General features: G+C 31.5%; 1 protein-coding gene across 1 annotated transcript in view; it reads right to left on the reverse strand.

Annotated features, from left to right (window-relative positions):
- LOC114332689 (acyl-CoA Delta-9 desaturase) overlaps positions 1 to 5,874 on the reverse strand; it is a 79,027-nt gene extending 73,153 nt beyond the window's left edge. The window contains exon 1 of the mRNA XM_050646631.1: positions 5,737 to 5,874. The gene's annotated coding sequence lies outside the window, so the exon portion shown is untranslated. The remainder of the gene's footprint in view (positions 1 to 5,736) is intronic.
- Positions 5,875 to 7,357: the final 1,483 nt, after the last annotated feature.

Consider the following 7,357-nt stretch of genomic DNA (forward strand, 5'->3'; position numbering starts at 1 on the left):
ATTTTTTCTACAAACGTCATAAATTTATAAAATAAAATATTTTTGTTAATTGCTGAAACCATGAAATCTATGAGCCGTAAAAGGTAGAACTGGCTGTCTACACTCGAGGGTAATGTCTAAAAATTGTTAGCGAAAATATTATACCGTTACATAATAGCTATTTATGATGTAAGTGTTAAAAGTACACGTTTAAGGTACGCATGTGAAAGTTTGCAGAATGAGCGATAGCGAGTTCTGCAATTCACATGAGTGCCTTAAAAATGTACTTTTTAACACGTAGGTATATCATACAATATTTTTTCTACAAACGTAATTACAGGACAATACCTACAAAAACTTTTATTGAACTTGACTGACATTCCAATTTTATATTTTTTTGACATTACATCAAAATTGCATATACGATCAATATGAACTGTAGTGCCTTAAATTTTTTTTAAAGCACTAGTGCCTTAAAGTTGCATTTTTAACGCACGCATGGAGTGCTAAAAATCGCATTTTTAACACGGTTGTAGAAAAACTTGTTTTTTTCTACAAACGTGTTAAAAATGCAATATTACAGTTTAAACTGAATTTTAAAAAACCTTTTAAACCAACTTTTTCAAATTGCGCAAGTTGTACTATTAATATTAATGTTAATAAATAAAATATAAATATTTTGACGTTTCACAATTTGATAATTCACTTTTGACTGCAGTGCCTTAAAATTTTTAAAGCACTAGTGCCTTAAAGTAGCATTTTTAACGCTCCTATGGAGTGCTAAAATAGTTATCTATGAAACAGTTCGTAAAGTATGCTTTTTGCGAACGCACGCGATTTTCAGAGCACGAGCGACAACGGAGCGAGTGCTATAAATCGCGTAAGTTCGCAAAAAGTACTTCACGCACAGATTCATACAATATTTTATTTACGATAAACAAATAAAAAAAGCTGTAACTCTTCGTCACTGGAATTCATTTCTACTCTACAATTTTTTTTGACATTTAAAAATTCTAACTACTTTCAAACCACAAAACTGTCAAAACTTTTTTTGTAATTCATTGCTCATATTGTCATCACCATGACAACGCGAAAGTTAAGAATTGTTACCATGACAACGCGAAAGTTAAAAACAGTGCGAAAAAGTAAGTCCCATTTAAAATACATTGTTACTTCACGCACACTTTAAATCCTTCACGCACTGCTATCTATAATGATAGTTTTCACAAACTAAAACTTATACATAATGTGACATAGAGTAGATAAATAGTAGATAAATGCAATTTATCTACTCTATGTCATATTATGTATAAGTTTTTAGTTTGTGAAAACTGTCATTATAGATAGCAGTGCGTAAAGGATTTAAAGTGTGCCTGCCTTAAATAACAATGTATTTTAAATGGGATTTACTTTTTCGCACTGTTTATAACTTTCGCGTTGTCATGGTGACAATCCTTAACTTTCGCTTTGTCATGGTGATGACAATATGAGCAATGAATTACAACAAAAGTTTTGACAGTTTTGTGGTTTGAAAGTAGTTAGAATTTTTAAATGTCAAAGTTCTAAAAATTGTAGAATAGAAATGCATTCCAGTGACGAGGAGTTACAGCTTGTTTTATTTGTTTATCGTAGATAAAATATTGTATGAAACTTTGCGTGAAGTACTTTTTGCGAACTTACGCGATTTATAGCACTCGCTCCGTTGTCGCTCGTGCTCTAAAAATCGCGTGCGTTCGCAAAAAGCATACTTCACGAACTGTTTCATAAATAACTATTTTAACACGGTTGTAGAAAAATATAATTAAATCAAATAAAAAGTCTTATAGGACTACTTTTTCATTTAGGTACATAGTTTGGAAATTTTCTTTGGCATAGACGCTCTAAATTTTATCCAAATAGTTTTTGTCATAGATGCTCTAAATCCAAAAGATTTTTAGATGCAGTAAGTCCAAAGGTACATCTAAATTATCATTTTATTCTACCTGTCCTATGCCCTTCCACAATACCGATAACTTATTTTTAGATCTTTCGTCATACGATTGATGTATTGTATTTAGCCACGATGTTTTGGTTTTATCTTGACTACTTTTTTTCACCTTAAATCTCTTATAAGTCGTTGGTATTAATGCACTTAAAAATTCCATTTTATTGATTTTTTTTAACCTAATGCAGACATTTTCATTTTACTAGTATCTCTCGGAATTTTAACAGTTTATATCTCAACATTTCAAAAGCTTTCAGTATCTTACACATTGCATCGATTAGAGTTTACATTTCTGCTTCAGTATCGTATAAAAGAAAATAAAAGTATAAAAGAAAATATAAGATTTAAATTCGGAATAAGTACGCATACGTGAAATGACATATTCATACCACGTTTTGTTAATACTTTCTTTCACAGTAGCCCTATTCAGCTGCTAGTCTCTGCATCTGATTTATATTCATCGCGTTACTAGCATAGCAGTTCAGACAAACCAGCAAGAGATAAAAGACCAAAAGAAAGAACACAACCAGATAAGTATCTATCGGAAAGGCATCTAATTGCCATCATCACATTTAAAATCTACAAAAATCTAAAAACCGACTACAGTATCTCATCGAGAAGGACCAAACTTACTGTTAATATTTGCAGACGATATCGATCTAATAGGAAACACTAGATTAGCGATGAAGGAGACTTTCGTCAGGTTCAAGAAGGAAGCAGAAAAGATGAAGCTCCTAATCAATGAAATTAAAAGTAAATATAAGTATATGAGCCGCAATAACCAAAACAATAGAATCGGACAGAATATCACCATTGATGACTTTGAGCATGAGCGCGTCAGATAATTAAAATATATTGGAACAATAATAAAGGATAACAAGAAAAAGACAATAGGATACAAGCCGGCAACAGATGTCTTTATGCCCTTCAAAGTCTTATAAAATGGAAATAACTAACAAGATATATAAATTATAAATGTTAATTCAGATAACAAAAGCAATACTTAAAATTTGTCCAATTCTTGGTTTTATTGGAACAACAAAGCGATGTTCATCAATTTATTATTTTCGTTAGTTGATCCAATGTATTACGTTTATTGAATGGCTGAACATCCATTTATTAATATATTAATACTTTCATTATGTATACCATAATATCACTTTATTGATATTACGAACACTGTTCACTGAGTCAACGAACACTATTCATTGAAACAAGAACGTCGTTAATTGACCGACGAAGACTATTCATTGTGTCAATTACAGTGTTATTTCTCCTAACGTATACTGCTTCCTGCATTCAATCAATTTCGTTTATTTCTACAATTAATTATTTCCGTTTATTCTTACAATTAAATTCCGTTCATTTCCACAATAAATTCGGTTATTCTTACAATACAATAATTCTATTCATTCCTACAATCAGTTTCGTTCATTCCTACTATTCTTTTTCTCATGATCATCTTTCAGTGCGTCACAGTTTTTCGATTTCTTTCTAACGCATTAAATTGTATGTGACAGAAAAAAAGGCACGTCCGTGATTACAGACATTTACAACATTTATTCTAATTATTCTAGTTGTCGATAGATGGCGCCATAATAAAAAAAATAATTTTTTTAATTAGATAATAATATGACAAATATAATCTGTATAATTTATAAGACTATACAAATCAAAGGAAATACCATTTTATAAATGCAAGAAACACATTTGATTTGTTTTTATTCCAAATTGAAAATAAAATGTGACAACTGTCAGATTTAACTAAAATGTCATGTTAGAATAAATGTCATAAATGTGTATTATCACGGACTTACCCTCTTTCCCATCATTTGTTACGCACTGAAAAATGCTCATGAAAAGGACAATTTGAACGTATTTTATATTAATAATTCCTGAATACGTTAACTCAATGTATGAGACTAATTGATTATTAATAATTTTGCAAATCCCTCGTTTTTGTCCTAAACCTAATGGACTTTACACTGTATGATTTCTCATTTTTGATTTCACTTATACAGTGCGCTGGAATAAGTGTTACCCCCCCCCCTTATTAACTTATTTATTTTTAGCACACATAAGCAAAACACTCGGATAGGTCGATTTTTAAAATAATCAAAGTATATTATAACATCAATGTTTGGAACTTTGCACGATCCCTCTTCAGGTGACAGGCACAACTTTGATTTTTTTTAATGGGAAAGTACATCATGTGACAGCTCATTTAAAAGCGTATGAAATAGTGATTCCAAAAATGTATAACACTTTAATCCTTTTTGAGAGCGCAGGTGCAAAATTTCGATCGAATTCTTTTTAAACGCATTCATTTTCTTTGACATTCTACGAAAACTAATAAGTATTTTTGAAAAATGTAAACGCAGAATAAAATATTACATTATTACCGAGGGCTGAAAGTCCCTTAGAATTCCCCTCAAAAAGTTTCTTTTGGAATGGTATATTTGAAATTAAAAATCATACTAAATTTTCTCTTTTTCACCCCTCTGACTTATTAAAATAATCTACATATAAGTTCTCAGAGGCTTCAGACCCTCGATAATACTGTAATATTTTATTCTGCGTTTAAATTTTTCAAAAATACTAATTAGTTTTCTCAGGATTCGAAAAAAATTGAATACGATAATAGACACACGAAAACTTCCTTCCAGTACGGACTACACTTGGAAACGAAATGAAATTATTTGGCATTTCGGCAGAGGTAACAGCATTGTTTAACAAAAAATTATTTTTTAAACAATGGTAACACAAAGAAGCTCGGGGTATCACGATAAGGAAAAGCCGTTACATTTCAATTGGTCAAGCAAAAAACATTTATTGTTTCAACAACTGCGTTTATTGTTACCATGAACGCATTGATTGTGGATATTAAAAGCAGTAGTAGATTGACTAATGCATTAGTTGTCATAACAATCAGTGGATCATAACAATCTATGGAATAATCAAAGATTACTCTATATTAACAACATTTGTTCCTTGTTTTAATGAAATCTGTACATTGTCACGATAAACCAAGGTTTATCATCTACGAAATCAAGAAAGTGTTTTGCTGCCAGAATTACAATTATTTATTAAATATACGAAACTAACTAATTGGCTGAATAAATTGAGTGTTATTGATTAATGTACTCTAGTTATTTTCACAATTATTATTCAATCATTGTGACAATAAAAGTTCGTTGTCTAAAAGTTCGTTGAAACAAAAAATTAAATTGTTGTTACAACGAAATACTACTCAATAATCACTGTTAATCAATATTACGAACTAAATTTTTTGAGTGTAACAAATGAAAACGAAGGGAGACTAGTTCTTTGGGCCTGTGCTTGATGAAGCAGCAGGACAATATAGAATAAGAATTAACAAAGAGTTCGAAGAACTGTATCCAGACGCTAGCATAATAAAAGATATAAAGTCTAGAAGACTTCTATGGACAGAACACCTCAAAAGACATTGTGACGAAAGAATAGTAAGGCTGGTATGGGAAGAAATCCCAACTGGAAGAAGACCACGTTGACGTTCTCGACTCCAATGACGATATAATAATAGCAAGAGACCTTAAAGCCATGGACATGTAGAATTGGATGTAGATTGTTCAAGACAGAGAGGAATGGAGGCAAGTTGTCGAGTCGGCTAAAACCCACGAAGGGTTATAACGCCACGGAGTATGTAAGTAAATGGATCACAAACGAATGATATAAGGTAGGAAGACGACAAAATAAATACTCTTGTATAATAGATAATATAAGAACGTACTTACAAAGTCACAAATTAGAATCAGTCCCAGTAAATAAATATCCAAAAATGATGTCAGTGTAATGCACTTGTCCTAAACACTATAATTTGTAAACTAATCTAGTTAGAATAGTACTTAACTTTATAATTTACAAGAACAGCCCCACTACATAAACATCAATAGATCTTTGAACAATTTCGTTATGTTCTCCGTAGTTGATAGTTATTGCAACCCGTTGGAGGGGATTTTTGATAGATCTTAACCCCATTTTTTTATACACCGGGTGTGGGATTTCGAGTACCTGACATCGATAACATACTCGCTTAGCGGTTTTATTCAATATTGTTTAATCCATCTTTGTTGTACTAAAGTGTCAACAGAAACATGCTTTGGTTTATTGAGATTTGTAGAATTAATTAGGACGTCCTAAATGTTTTTTCTACTTCTATAGCTACTGGCTTTATACGTCTGTTTACTAAACACAAAGAACTGTTAGATGTGTATACAGGGTGATTTCATTTAAATGGAATTTAACTTATTTTTAAAACTATAACGAAGAAAGCTTTTCAAGCTTATCGTTGGATTTAAAAATTTTAAACATGAAGTTGAAATTTACAATTTTTATATCGGATAAGTTAGTTTAGAAAAGTTTCTTAGCTTACAAGAAATTTAAATTTTCCACAAAGTAATTATTTAATAAAATGTGAAAAGCTCATTTTTTAAACATCAACAATATTTATTTTGCAAGTTAAGAAACAATGTGTGACTAATGCCCGGTTGCACCAACAGATCTTAAGATTAAGTCGAGAATATCATAAGAATTAATATCTCTCTCTCTCTCTCTCTCGTTCCATCCCTCCTTGTGGAGTATTGGGCGCTTATGCGTTTCTTGGCCAAAAGTGTAAGATTGCTGTCTGGCCGGGACAGCGCATCTTCTTTTGTTTTTATTCTCTGGATAAATTGTGAACTAATTCCCTCCACTCTCTTCTATCTTTTGCTCTCTTTTTGAATTCGCCCCATCTTAGTCCAATTTTTTCGAGTTCTCTCGTTGTTGTTCTTTTCCAGCTGTTGTCTGGTCTGCCCCTCTTTCTTTTCCCCTCTGGTTGGTATTCAAGTGCTTGTCTTGCTATGCTGCTTTGGTCTTTCCTCAAAGTGTGGCCGATCCATTTCCATTTTTTTTCCTTGACTGTAGTAGATATGTTAGTTTGCTTTGTCCTTTCCCATAGTTCTGTATTAGTTATTTTGTTTGGTTAGTATATTTTCAGGAGTTTTCTTAGAGATTTGTTTACAAATGTTTGTAGTTTTTTAGTTGTATTTTCGTCCTGTTTCCATGTTTCTGCTCCATAGAGCAGTATACTTTTAATGCAACTATTAAAGATTTTAATTTTTGTTGTTTCCCATATTTCGTTTGTTTGCCAAATTCTATTTAAAGCGTTGAATGCGTGTTGCGCCTTTGTTATTCTCGTCTGTATATCATTTTTGTACCCCCGTTCCTTTCCATGACAGATCCCAGATATGTGAACTTGTCTACCTCTTCTACTTCTTTACCGTTTATCATTATTTTATTATTTAAATGGTTATTATTTTTTAGAAGTTTAGTTTTTTCTGTGTTTATTCGAAGTCCGATCGTGTCGGAGTACTGTGC

The sequence above is a fragment of the Diabrotica virgifera genome, chromosome 1 (genome assembly GCF_917563875.1).
Source record: "Diabrotica virgifera virgifera chromosome 1, PGI_DIABVI_V3a".
In the NCBI taxonomy this organism is placed as follows: domain Eukaryota; kingdom Metazoa; phylum Arthropoda; class Insecta; order Coleoptera; family Chrysomelidae; genus Diabrotica; species Diabrotica virgifera.